General features: G+C 46.5%; 1 long non-coding RNA gene across 1 annotated transcript in view; it reads left to right on the top strand.

Annotated features, from left to right (window-relative positions):
• Window positions 1-11,142, top strand: part of LOC109316081 — a 14,290-nt gene extending 3,148 nt beyond the window's left edge. The window contains exons 2-3 of the long non-coding RNA XR_002102671.1: window positions 7,671-7,677; window positions 11,132-11,142. This is a non-coding gene — a long non-coding RNA (uncharacterized LOC109316081). The remainder of the gene's footprint in view (window positions 1-7,670; window positions 7,678-11,131) is intronic.
• The last annotated feature ends 2,474 nt before the right edge of the window (window positions 11,143-13,616 follow it).

Here is a 13,616-nt window from a genome sequence, read left to right as displayed (position 1 = left end):
CCCCCTCCCACCCGCCAGGTGATCTTTAGAGTCCTTCCTTGTTGTGTTTTCTGGTGCTGAGTGATTGCCATAAGGGCATGAGAAATGAATGTATGGCTCCAACATATTTCTTCTAAATCTTTAAAGGATGGTAAATGACACAAAGAACAATAGGATGTACACAGCCTACAAAATGAAATACTCTGCCTCCTGCTGACACCAGCATGTGACTTGAAGAAAGCTGCAGGTGGTTACTTCCTTTCAGTTGCTAAAATGGAGGAAAGCAAATGAGCCAAGGTCCCCCCCCTTTCTGAGGTAGAGAGAGACAGGTTGGAGCCTCTGCCTGGCCCAAGGTGCTTCTTGCATAGCAAAGGAGAGGGGAGCTTAGAAGATGCCAGCTCTCATCAAAGTCATCCAAAGCCTTGGCATGCCAGAGCAATGTTGAAGCTGTGTGCATAGAGATGGGCTGAAGTAGCTCTGTGGTTACTCAGGAAATCACTCAGCCATTTCCAGCAGTTCTGGGGCTCTATCTATAATTGAAGAGCTCTGGGAGGTTTGCAGTCTACTGGTTTTTTACCAATTAGGGCTAAAAGACTCCATTTATTAACAACTGGCTTGTTTAAATAACAGCTAGCTACTTCAGCAGTGTACTTGTCTGAGATACTGGGAAGATGAGAATTGCCTAGAAAGTTCACATATGTGTTGCATATGCTTCTTCCTGTGACTGCCAGTGCCCTCCAACACAGCTCCTTCCTGCTGCCCCATCCTTGAGCTAATTCTTCACCCCCAGACGCTAGCAAGCGCTCAGTCTCTCCCTGACATCTGTTTGCATTAATTTAGGTACAAACACACTGCCACACGCACTCACTGCAGGCACTCCTCCCTCTCTCTCTCTCACAGATTTGCTCAACCTTTGGCATTAATGCACTTGCACTCCTTGCTGTAAATGAGGCTTTTATTTCAAGTAAAAGCAGCTCTAGCAGTAGGTGGAGGCACCAGAGGGATGGTTCCCTAGCTTTTGATGGAGCGGATGATGGCTTTATTTTTCCCTTGCATCTCTGTGATGCACTTGTGCTGTGCTTGTACTGTTCTTTCTGAACATGTTTTCCCACTTCTCAGCCTCGCAGATACTTATGGCTTTTCAGTGTTTTAAGCCACTTCCCTCCCTCCAAAGACCCCAACTTTTATTAGAGAGGTTCAACTTCTTTTTGTTCAAGTTGATGGGTCTTGCAGAGGGGTTGGACCCAGTGATTTCACAAGGTCCCTTTTAGCCGTAAACTTCTGTGAATCTGTGAAGAGGCAGGTGGGTTGGGCAGAGAGAAGCCCCTGGTTTTGACTCTGCCAAGCATTTAAGGGGTCAGGCTATTCCTGGTGCTTTCTCAGGGCTTATAATATAGAGCATTTCTACAGAGCCTGCCATGTGAGGATTTCCTGTGCTCCACAAACTTGTATGAATTGAGCCTTTGACAGTTACTGAGCCAGTTAGGTGCTCTGTTTTACAGAGATGGAAGCTGTTTAAAGGCCCTGTCCAAGGCCAAGCAAAGAGCAAGTGGCCGAACTGGGATTAGAAGGTAGGGGCCTCATCCTGGCCATTTTTGTGCAGAGCTCAGTGATGGGGAAGGGGATGTACACACATAGCATAGCAGACAGTGATGAGAGAGGCAGAACAGCCAGAGGTATAGCTAGAAATTTTGGTGCCCTGGGCAGAATCGGAAATCCTGGAGACCAGAGGGGGATGGGGGTGCCAAGCCAGAGAGACGATGGATGACAGCTGTGGTAGTGGATGCAGCGGCAGCTGACCCAGCTCCAGTAGTAGCTGGGCCTTCACCAACAGCAGTTTCCATTCTTGCATCCTCTCAAGCTGATGCCTGGGGCTGGTGTCCTGGTTGCCCACCCACAGTCATGCTACTTCTTGGGGAGCCTTCCTACATACAGGCTACTGTTGCTGCTGCTGGGGCATGGGCTGCTGCACTTGGGGTGCAGGTACCTCCCCTAAATGGGTGCCCTGGGGCTGGTGACTTGATCACTTCCCCTCTCCTTCAGTTATACTACTGAGAACAACAGCACTGAAGGAAATGTTTTCTGTACAAAGGAAAGGTGTTGTGAGAGTGGGGGGAATTCAGGGAGGGACTTTTATGGCAGTAGTGACAATACTTGGTGCTTACATAGTGCATCTCAACACTTCATAAAGCACTTCAGAAATGAGGTCAGTATCATTATTCTCATTTTACAGAGGCAGGAATTGGGGTAGAAGAAAGTTGCATAAGATGGGGCCTGTCAAGGGAGAAGGGGTCATGTTGCTGTTTAAGCCTGCCTGGAGCTAGTCTAAATTGCACTGTGTGGTCCAACAGACTTTCTCTCTGAGCATTTGAAGTTGCTGCCCCATCTCTACATAACAACCTCATCCACCTGGTCTTGACAGGACAAAGTCATGTCTCAACAGGAATTGCCATCAGGGATGAAGATAATGCTTTTTGCACAGCTGTGTAACATTTGATGATCATGACAAAATAGGAGTTGAGTGGCTTGTATAAATCAGGGACTTGTCCAGAACACACTTCCATGTTGTTACTGTACATCAATGACTAGTGGTTTTAGGTCTTTTATAGTTCCTTCCTTAAAAAAAAATCTGTTTGATACAAGCTACCACAATGGTGTTTTTAAGATACAATAAAAGCAAATGTTAGATTGCAAGTCTGCTATCAGTCAGGGGCAGTGAGGAACCAACTTTCAAGGGAAGTAGTGCTTGCTCCTACCCTGGGTGTCTTCGAAAGGAGGCTAGCCAATCACCTTGCTGGGGTCGTTTGACCCCAGTACTCTTTCCTGCCATGGCAGGGGGTCGGACTTGATGATCTGCTCAGGTCCCTTCTGACCCTATCAACTATGAAACTATGAAACTATAAAAACAGGGCTAGGACAGACCTCAAGAGGTTATCCTGTCTAACCATCTGCTCAATGTAGGATCATCCCTGACTAAAACCACTCATCCAAGTGTTTGTCTAACCTGCTCTTCTAAGGAAGTAGTCTGATTGCCTGTTGATCTAAGAAGGAGGAAAGACTCATTGTTTAAGGGCTGGGGAGGTGATGATCTGGTAATTGCTCCTGATTTGTGGAGAGCATCTGGGGATTTATGTATGGCTTTGTAACTCCAGAAGTGATGGAGCCTGGTCTCACATCTCACACTGGTGCTTTGCTGTCTGTAAAACTCTGATCACCAAGTCCATTCGTTGCATCTAATGAATTAGGCTCTCACCTACAAAAGCTTATGCCCTTCTGAATCAGTTAGTCTATAAGGTGTCACCCTACCTTGTCTTCTTCCTGACTTCAGAATAACACGGCTAATTGCTTGTCTCAGACCATTCATTATAGGAGCACTGCGAAACGTTCTGCAGTGGGTTAGACAGATATTGGTGGTGTGTGCTGTGCTCCATGCCAAGCCATATTTAAAGCCCTCTGGTCAATTTGCTTCTTAGCCATATTTGCTATTAATGGACTCCTCTGGCCACTACAAACTTAGCATTTTTTTTCTTTCTGTTATTTAAAAGTGTTGCCAGGCCCTCAATAAAAAAAAGACAGAATACACTAAAGGCCAGGCTCCTGCCTTGAGGAGTCCATGATTCAGACCGCTCTTTGCTTTTCACAACTTAGCTGTCAGCAGTCAGCATTTGGGCTTCCTGCATGGTCTTTGATACATTTCCATTGCTGAGAGCTTGTTTGTGCCATGGGGATGCTTGCAGTCTGGAAGTCCAAGTCCCTATTTCTTGGTGACAGAGACCTTGGTTTTCCTCATCTTCGATTACACCTTTGAGTTCTGATTCATCTTTCATATGCATCAGCACCTACTGGTTTTCTACATGTGTTGAGTTGTCTCTTCTTCCTTTCTGGTGGCAGAGTGAACATCTCATATTGATCAGTCTCTGGACACTGCCTTCTCACAGAGTGAAGGCAAGCCTGCCTATTTTTCACTCTGTGAATTAGGCCACTCTGTGCCACTCACTTTCCCTAGCTGCTATACTGCATGCTGAGTGCCTTTTCTGTGTGTTGGGGTGCCTTTATTTATCCTTTCTCCTCATGCCCCAGGCAACAGAAGGAAACTTGAGTTTATTGATAGAACTGAAGAAGGATTTTTTTCATGAGATGCAGACAGAGAGAGAGAAACAGAAAGGTCAAATTATCCTCTCTGGCTCTACTGATAACGTTTCATTCATTTGTGGACAAGATGAATGTACTTTATATCCTTCAGGCAGTCCTGTCTTGAGTTGTCTTCCTATACTGCAGCACAAATCTCTTTAATTCCTTTTATTTGAATACCAAACTCTAGGACCCTGTGAGGGAACATTAGCATCAAGAAAGCTTTTGGGTTAGCTGGGGTAAAAGCCTCTGAAGTTAAAATCAACTTCCATGTGTCAGCCACAATCATCTTCAGTTTTTTGGTGGGTGATGGAGTGAGTCTGTGTTGCCATTATTAATTGTGGCTATCACTCCTATGTTTGTGTGCCCTTATACGTCTAGAAAGAGAAAGATCCTATTCTGCTAGCTGATATATGACCAGATAGAAGGAATACCTGATCCCCATCTCAGAGACTTCATTGGATTTGAAAAGTCAGTGGCTGCAGCATGGTGGGGAAGTCACAGCACACCTGGTCATGTAAATGGTGCTCATATGACCCAAGCAAATTGATGAGAACTTCCACTGAACCAGGCACCATACATATGTTGCCAGGTGTTAGCATTTTCTTACCAATCTCATAATATGTATACTCTTCTCAGACTTGTATGGATGCATATTTATGCTCTTAGTGTACACATCCCCGCACAAATGGGAATGCCATATCCACTTGAGATGCATTTGGGATTATTTAAATACATTTAGTGGAACTAACCAAACTGGACTTCGGCCAGAATGTGGCAAGCTGTCTTACACATGCAGGAAGTCCTTCTCAGGCTCCTTAATGCCCTTGGATGGGGCAAAGAAACATTAGTTTTATACTTAATTTTAAAAGACAGACCCTGTAGCAGCACAGTATCTCTTAAGACCCTGCTGGGACTCCCAGGATAACCTCCTTAATACTGCCTTGCATTCTTTTTCTTGAGAGAAGATATGGCTGTAGCTCAAGCTAATATGGTTGCACATTATATAGACAGGAAATTTATGCAAGAGGGAAATTATTCCATTACAGCCTTGTAAACTCTGTCATCATTTCTTAGTGGTCAGCACAAAAAAGCCCACTGCAATTGGAACAAATTGTATTTTTGTTGGCAGTCTCTGATGAGATGCCAGAGACCGAACGGGCCAACTTATCCCTTCAAAAAAGGGGTGGAGGCAGTGCAGGAGAAGCAGGTACTGACACTGGGTGAGCTGTACTTTCTTTTACCCACAGAGCAAGATGTCAGCCTTCAAGGGGCCCTATCATCACCCCTGCAAACACACATTGCCCCCCCCTCTGGGCTCAACAGGGGTTGTTCAGATGTTGGACACAAAGAATCAGGACCTAGGGTTGTTACACTGGCACCTCTCAGCTGCATGAAATTCCACTTAAGCACATGTCTCTCTGTACCCACCCCCCCAAAAAGGTATGTTCTTTTAAGAGTATCTTCTCAACTGTATTGTGAAGCATCTTGTGGGCTCCGCATGGCGGCACAGCTTTGTCTCTGAACGTAGCTGCCAATTAAGGAGAGGAAATGAACATTGCCTTTAATTGCCCTTTCTCAGGAGCTGCTTTTTTTCCCCAGAGACAGATTCTGTTGAGGCGTTCTTGGGCCAAATCCAGCAGACCCTGAGAAATATGGAAATAAAAGAGATAGGGCTTGGCAGGGGAGGGAAGGCAGCTGCCCTGTTTGGCTCAGGGACTTTCTAAGTAGAAAATAAATGAACTCTACCACAGCAGAGAGGAAATGCTGAGCTGCCAGCTTCACTGGTCCCCATTAAACTGATGGGTATCAAAACATCTTATACAATCCTTGGATATTATGTAGCTTAGCACACTGCCTGTATCAGTGCAACCAGGCTAGACTGGACATCTTGTTATGAGTCATGCTTGTGTCTTAACACTTTTCCCCAGACTGCCCCTGGCTCCTTACAGGTTGACGACTGGAAAGCAACAAAATTGGCTTTGGCCACAGTATCTCTAAAACTCAGCCAGAAATGAATCCAATTTCCCTGAACTGCCATGACTTTTGTTCTTCTTGCCAGCTGGGATCCCACCTGGATTTAGCAGAGTTTGTGACATTTCACTTGCTTTTACCCAAAGGGTATTCTGTATTGAGGACATTTTCTTGGGGGAAAGAAAGGCTGTTCTAGGCCAATCCCATCAGTGGCTTTCAAGATCTAAATTCCATTTGTAGTTCTGCTAAAAGCTTCCTGTAAAACTGACAGTTCTTTAAGTTGTCCCAAGTTAGGCATCCACAACAGTGACCTATTTTGAAACCCCCTATTCCTCCATTTTCCTATCTGTAAAGAAGGGATGATGATACTTACCTACTGTAGAAGGATGCTGTAATATGTAAATCAGCAATGTCTGTAAAAATGCCTTGAGATCCTTTGACAGAAGATGCAGGAGAAGCATTATCTGTAGCCATGCACAAAGCAACCTAGAGGCCTGATCCTAGATGTACTATTGGAACATTGTGTGAGCACAGGAAAACACTTCGGCCTCTCTGTTTTCCCATTTTTAAAATGGGTATAACAACATTTATGGCTGACAAGGGTATCATGAGGATTAATTAATATTTGCACAGCACTTGGAACATACTCTGAAAAGGGCTTTAAACTGCTAAATATTATCATAATGTCCCTGTGCCATCCCAGATTGTGTTCCTGGCTTCAGCAGACAAACAGGCCACCATTTGATTGCCTCCTTTGTGGATTTTTCTCTCCTCCCTTGCTGGGCATTGCTGTTGTGCATGGATCAATGATTTCTTATGTCAACTGCAGCTTTCCTTAGTCAAATCTTTGCTGGCTTGGCAAAGCTTTCTTGACCTCTCCTTTTCATTTGAAGACCTGCTTCGTTGAGACGAATGTGGAAATACTGGACTGGATTACTGATCTGCTCTGGCTACTTTGTGCTACCAGCCAGTTAAGCTTGTTTTACAGCTGTGTGTTGTGACTGCAACATATTACTGAATGTGACCTAAGATTTCTTCTCTTGACATGTGTAAGAGTTGCCACCAGCTGGGTCAAGCCAGTCAGTTCCCCACTAGCCTGCTTCCCCCCTCCCCTTACTGCTGCATCTTTGCTTTATTTGTGCTTTGCCAAGGTCAGTCTGGGGTTGAGCTGAAGAGAGCCGGACGGCTTCTTGTCTCTTGTGCCCATAATGATCCTGCCTCTTATAAATTCTTCCTGTGGCTGAATGAACTTGAAGGGCTTTGAAAGGCTATGCACAGCTGTTCCGAAGGACTTGGCAGTCTCATCTGGTTCTTGATAATGCTGGTTAAATCTCTCATATATCACGTTATGCCTCCCAATAAATTGAGCATCAAAGGCTTTTTTCACCTTCTCATAATTACTTTTTTCTTCCTCAGTCAGTGTGAATGCTTCCAGGATTTCCTCCAAAGCATCCCCTACTGCACAAGGCATGGAGGTTACTTGGAATCGATGTGTTTTCCATTGACACCCAATGCTCTTCAGAAGGGTTCAAACCTTCCAGAATGACTCATCCAGCATCATGTACTTCTACAGTTCAATGTTGCAGGTGGGCAGTCATTGCTGCTGCTGCCTGCACTGCCCAGCCCAGCTTCTCCCCCTCCTATTCTGAAAACAGCTCAGAGGCTGGCAGGCAATGCAGACAGAAGTTATGGAAGCAACTTTGTTTTGAAACATCTTCATCTGACCCCTTGTGCAATGAAGGTTCAGATTTTTGCCCACTCAGCCATTCTTTAATACATCTGCAGCTGTGCACTTGTGTTTTGTCATGGCTACAAACCACTTTCTGTGGCCAGATTGGGCAAAATTTGTCACTTCTGTCTGCACCCCTGCGGCTGCTAGAGGTGGGGGGCAGGCTGGTCTGGGCACTGCTCCCACTGCCTGGGACGGGTTTGGGGGACAGCGCTTCTGTGAGTGTGTGTGCGCGCACATGTGCATGTGATGCCCCCCCCGACCACAGCACCTCAGACAGTTGCCCATGTTTCCTACCATATAAGACCAACGCTGCACATGCTGAACCGGTGTGTAGGAATGCAGGTCACCATCATTCTTAAACACAATAAACATGTAAATAATGAGCCTAAGTGAGATTATTTGCAAGGTTGAGGGCTCATCTGCATGAAGTGCTCTGACTTTTATTATACAAGAGGTCAGACTAGATGATCCAGTTCAGAAGTGTCAGACTCGCCTGAACCTCTGGGTCAGATCTGAGCCACAAGGAGCCTCATCAGCTCTATTTAGACGTGGTGGCAGTGGAGTAAATGATGGTGCATGATTTAAAATGGCCATTGCTTGCTTCTCTGCTGTTGACACATATGCCACTGGGACTCCATAAATGGGAATTAGGGGTGCAGACAGAAGTGACAATTTTTGCCCAGTCTGGCCACAGAAAGTGGTTTATAGCCATGACAAAACACAAGTGCACAGCTGCAGATGTATTAAAAAATGGCTGACTGGGCAAAAATCTGAACCTTCATTGCACGAGGGGTCAGATGAAGATGTTTCAAAACAGAGCGGCTTCCATAACTTCTGTCTGCATTGCCTGCCAGCCTCTGAGCTGTTTTCAGAATAGGAGTGGGGAAAGCAAGCAGAGGGAGTTTGGTTTGGGGTTTTTTCAGTCCCTGCTGGAGGGTGGGACAGATGTATTGGAGCCTCCTGAGGGATATATTGGAGGCTCCCTGCCCGTAGCACACTTGGGTGTGCATTTGATGTGGCTAGTGCACTTTCCTCCTACTCATGAACTTGCCATCCAACAGCTGTTGCCTTTTAGGTATTGAAGCAAACAAACTCTGAATGCAAAATGGCTGGTGCCATGGCTGTATTGGTGGGAGCTGTAAGGGGGTTACTGCATAACTCCCTGCAAACCTACCTTGCTTTCCTTCAGCCAGCAGTGGCCTTAGGGGAGAGCAAACTGGGCGACTGCCCAGGGCCCCACACTTATAAAAATAAAACTTAATTACACTGAATATTTGTATTATCAGTATTGGATTAAGATACTTTCATTGCAGTTGCATGGTTAGGGCAAAATGAAATTGAAATAAAAAATGTCCAACTTGCTTATAGGTCATCAAAATTAAGCTTCTAAGGGGCCCCAAATAGCTCTCTTGCCCAGGGCCTCAACAACCCTAAGGCCCCCACTGCTTCAGCTTCTCACTAAGTGCAGGGTTACAGACACATTCCTGCTCAAGTTCCTTCTGGAAGGGAGAGCTATTAAGGGGCACTGGGTTTTCTATGTGTCATTCCTTTACAGGCAACTCCCGCTTAATATGGTTTCAGTTAGCACTATTTTGCTATAGTGCTTATTTAGAATTGCTACCCAATTCTGCTGGGCACTCAGCCGGTTTCGCTATAGCACTCAGTGGAATCAGAGTTTCGGCAGGCAGGCGAGCAGGGAGAAGCAGTGGTGGTGGTAGCGAGTGGGAGGTGAGTGGGCAGGCAGGCATGGGGGCCCAGGGCGGGATGGCAGAAGCATGGGCCCAGGCTGACACATGGTGCCAGAGCAGGTGGCGGGGTAGAGACAAGCAGCTGCAAAAGATGGGGGGAGTGCGGGGCCCAAGCCAGTGCCTGGGGCCAGGGCCGATAGGGGCCTGCACCCAGGGTGGGGGGCAGGAGCATGGGTCCTGTGCTGGTGTGTGAGGCCTGTGCCAGGGCCAGTGGAAGCCCACACCCAGAGCAGGGTGGCAGGAGTACTGGTGCCTGGGCTGGAGCGGGCGAGGCGGCGGTGACAGAGGCAAGTAGCACGAGGCCCACGCCAGTGCCTGGAGCCAGGGCCGGGGGGGGGTCTGTGCCCAGAGTGGGGTGGCAGGAGCACGGGGCCCGCATTGGTGCCCGGTGGCAGGGGCAGAGCCCAGAGCAGGGCAGCAGTAGTGCCAGTGCCCGGGCTGGCAAGTGGGGCTGGAGAGGCCAGTGAGCAGGCGAGGGGGGTGGGGAGAGACAGCAGCAGTGAGCGGGAGCCGGGCATGAGCGTGGGACCCATGCCAGTGCCTAGGGCCAGGACCGGTGGGGGCCCAGAGCAGGGCAGCAGGAGCACAGGCCCGGGCTGGTATGTGGGGCTGGAGCCCTGGCAGGTGGGTGGGGGAGTGGAGAGAGGTGGCGGGAGGGCAGGCAGTAACCAGTTAATCTCTACTTACATTAATTTCTGTGGGGAAATGGGTTTTGCTTTGCGCTCAGTTTTTCTGGAACGAATTAAGAGCGCTAAGCGGGGGTAATCTCAAGAATACTCTCTTCCTAAATTTCCCCCAAATGCCTGAGCTGCTCCTTTCTCTCTGCAGTCTGTTGCTTCAAAACAGCAACAACAAAACCAGAACAAAACAAAGCAAACAACCCTCTTCCCCCCCAAAAAAAGAAAAAATAGTCTGGAATGACCCCCAGTGTGATGCTTACCTATGAATAGTGTGGAGGGGAGCTGGGTGGCACCTGTCGACAGCGTGCCCCTCACACGAGTGTGCTACCACTCCCTTCCATCTTCATAATGTATTCCCCGCACCACCAGTGGGACTGGGACAAAAGCTGCAGCTAATTAATTTTTATTGAAAGAGTTTCTGTCTCCAGACAGTATGTTCTGTATTTGCAAAGATGATAAAGTCCCCGATACAATTTCAGACTTCATTATGGGCCTGTTTTGGGGAAATAAAACAGTGGTGGAAGTAAAGGAGGAGGCAAAATCCTTGAAGAGAAGGAATGAGAATTGGCACTTCTGTTGAATGCTGGGTGAATTCTCCAGAGATTATAATCCTCCCACCCTTTACCAGCTAAGCAGGGTCAGGTTTAATTTTTCCCTGCAGGGAGACCCTGGGGAAAACTAGGGTTTACAGGAACTCAAGTTGTTGATGTAGAAATATCATCTTCTACTGGATTGACACCACACTGAAGGTCCACTGTAGTGGTTATAAGTCTGTATGATATCTTTATAGCCCAGTACTTGTGCCTTGATCTTAAATAGGTGGGATAAGTACATAACTGTATAATCACATCCCCAGTCTCCAAAGGTGTAAATTTTATTTCCCAGAGTGCCTGCATGTGGGCGTATGTACATAACCAGCTGTCTATGGCTCTTCCCCATCTAAGTTTTTTCTTGCCTCGTGGATTTATTTTTTAATATGTCCCAGCTTTTACTTCCTGATACACTTTGAAATTTTCATCAAGTTTCCAAGAGGCTTTATCAAGGATTTGTGCTATCTTTAAATATACTCTTCATTTGCTCTTCAGTTCCTGGCCTCTTAATGCAGACACACTCTTCTCCCTCCTGTCTTATCGCTTCACCAGCTGAAGAGCAGCATAGCCTTACTTTGCTATCTCCCTCCACCCCTTTCCATGCTTTTCCTCCCAGTTGCCTCCAGCAAGTTAATCCAATCGGTATACGGAAAGAAGTCAACAATCATCTAGTCAGGTCACGGGAAGTGCACTGGGGTGAAATACATTGTTTCTTCTGTTTTGAGGGTGGGGGGTGTTGCAAGCATGCTGTGGCAACCCCACATTACTGTTTTGTTACCTCTGGAGTTGTACTGCTGCTAGATGCCGGGTTTTAAAAGTAGAGTGCTGTTGGGACTGCGCTGTGCTTAGATGGGAGACCAAGGCGGCTGCAGGAAGAAATGCTGCTGATTTTGAGTGTGGATCCTCAGAATCCATAATAAGCCAAGGCCCCGGCATGACGGTCCACTGGTGGTAACATCTTTCTGATGATGCAGGGAACGGAGGTCATTGTCTGTTATGTTCATTCAGAAATGCCAGAGCCTTTATTGTAAGAGCTGGGGATTAATTTGAGTTTCCCAGCCAAATTCCGTTATAGAAAACTGCATTGTTTTACAGAAATTTCTCTTCCTATTCAGTCTGGACCACTTCCTGTTGTGTAGCTAAACAGCTGTGTTTAACTTGCTGTGCATGGCTAAACAGCTGCTATGTTTCACTTGAGGAACTGGCTAGATTTAAATGGTTGAAGCGGATAACAATTTTTTATACAACTACAGGGCAGGACTCTCATGGTTTTATTCATTTTTTTTACCCGAAGGAAAAGGCTTGACTTGAATATTAGATCAGGTGGGTGGAGGTCATGTGATAAACTTGCTCTGTATCTCTCTCCTTTGAGACGCGTATACCTTTTTTAGACTCTGGAGAGTGGTAGCACTGCAGCGGTTCCTTTGGTTTCCACTTGAAGTGTCCTGAAGTGTCTTATAATTTTTGTAACTAGGAACCACTTGTTCAGTGCAGAAATCCAGACTCCCCTGGGGCAGGCCACAACAGTTGAGGATGGGGAGAGAAGAACGTTCTGTAGCCAGATGAAGATAGGGGAAAAACTTTAAAAGGGCATTATCTATTTGCCTGCTTTGGGATTAGGAAAGAACTGGTTAGCATCTCTTACACTTGTGACTTGCACTGATACAGTTCCTGACTTCAATGGGCTTTCTTATTGTGGTTGAGAAATGAAACATGGTGGGGAGCTGTATTTACCACTGAGGCAGAAGGAAAAATACCTTCTACTATGTCACTGTAAACCCTTCCTGCAGCCCCCTGTGTTTTACCTTGGAAAACTCTCCTCCAACTATTGACCAGACCTGCTGATGCTTGTGTTGTATAATCCAACACAGAGCTGAGGTGCTATGGCTGCAGGCAGACTTGTTCTTCCTTTTATGGAATTCTGTTTCTCCCCCAGCGACGGCCTCAGATCCCTGCATAGTAACAGAAGAGATTTTCTCCTTCTCTCAAGTTCTCACAACAGCAATCTCACCCACGTAGAAACCAGCTTGCCTTCTGCAAAGAACCTCCTCTACCCAGGTCTCTCATTTCAGGAAGGATCCAGCAGCTGTTAGAGAGGAGGGAAATAAAGGGGTGCATGAATGTATGAGAAATGAATTCTTCTGTTTCATTGTAACGTGTGGAAATGATTGATAAGAGGACAAATGTGTGAGCTTGAGATGCGAAGTGTGGGATGGAAGTGTGGTTGTTTTTCCAAGCCCCTATGGCTAAGAGATCATGGTGCTGTTTCTTGAAAATGCAGTTGGCCAAGAAATGACCTGCACAGAAACGTGGTGATGGAAGCAGGGTGCTTATCTTCAGCAAATACCATGGATGGACATAACAGGCTTTTCTTGCAACAGCCACTCTCACTTGACCAATTAGATTCAGTTTCTCATCTGATGGGATTGTCATGCTATTTTTTCCTTCTACCAGGTGGAGGTTCTCCATCAATCTGACTGCTCCTTTCTCAGCACTGAACAGAAGCTTTAGTTTACAGGCTCAAGTTTTTGTGTTTTAAGCATACTGTCCCCACTGGCACCATCTCCACCCGAAATGTATTTAAAACCATCTTGCTATATAAGGATCTGCCCTGCCTGCGTAGGCTTGGACAAGCTGTTGTGGTTTCAGTTGAATGAAATCATAGAGAAGTTGGGAGTGATGGGACCAAGTAGCAGATGTGGTTCTGCAGGAGTTCAGCTGTGATGTGTGTTTCCAGCTGACAGATTCCTGTGAGATACTGGCCCCTCCCAGGCTGGAGAGA

The sequence above is a fragment of the Crocodylus porosus genome, unplaced genomic scaffold, assembly GCF_001723895.1.
Source record: "Crocodylus porosus isolate Cpor-Errol unplaced genomic scaffold, CroPor_comp1, whole genome shotgun sequence".
In the NCBI taxonomy this organism is placed as follows: Eukaryota; Metazoa; Chordata; order Crocodylia; family Crocodylidae; genus Crocodylus; species Crocodylus porosus.
The sequence above is the reverse complement of the archived record's forward strand: the minus strand, read 5'-3'. Positions and strand labels throughout refer to the sequence as shown.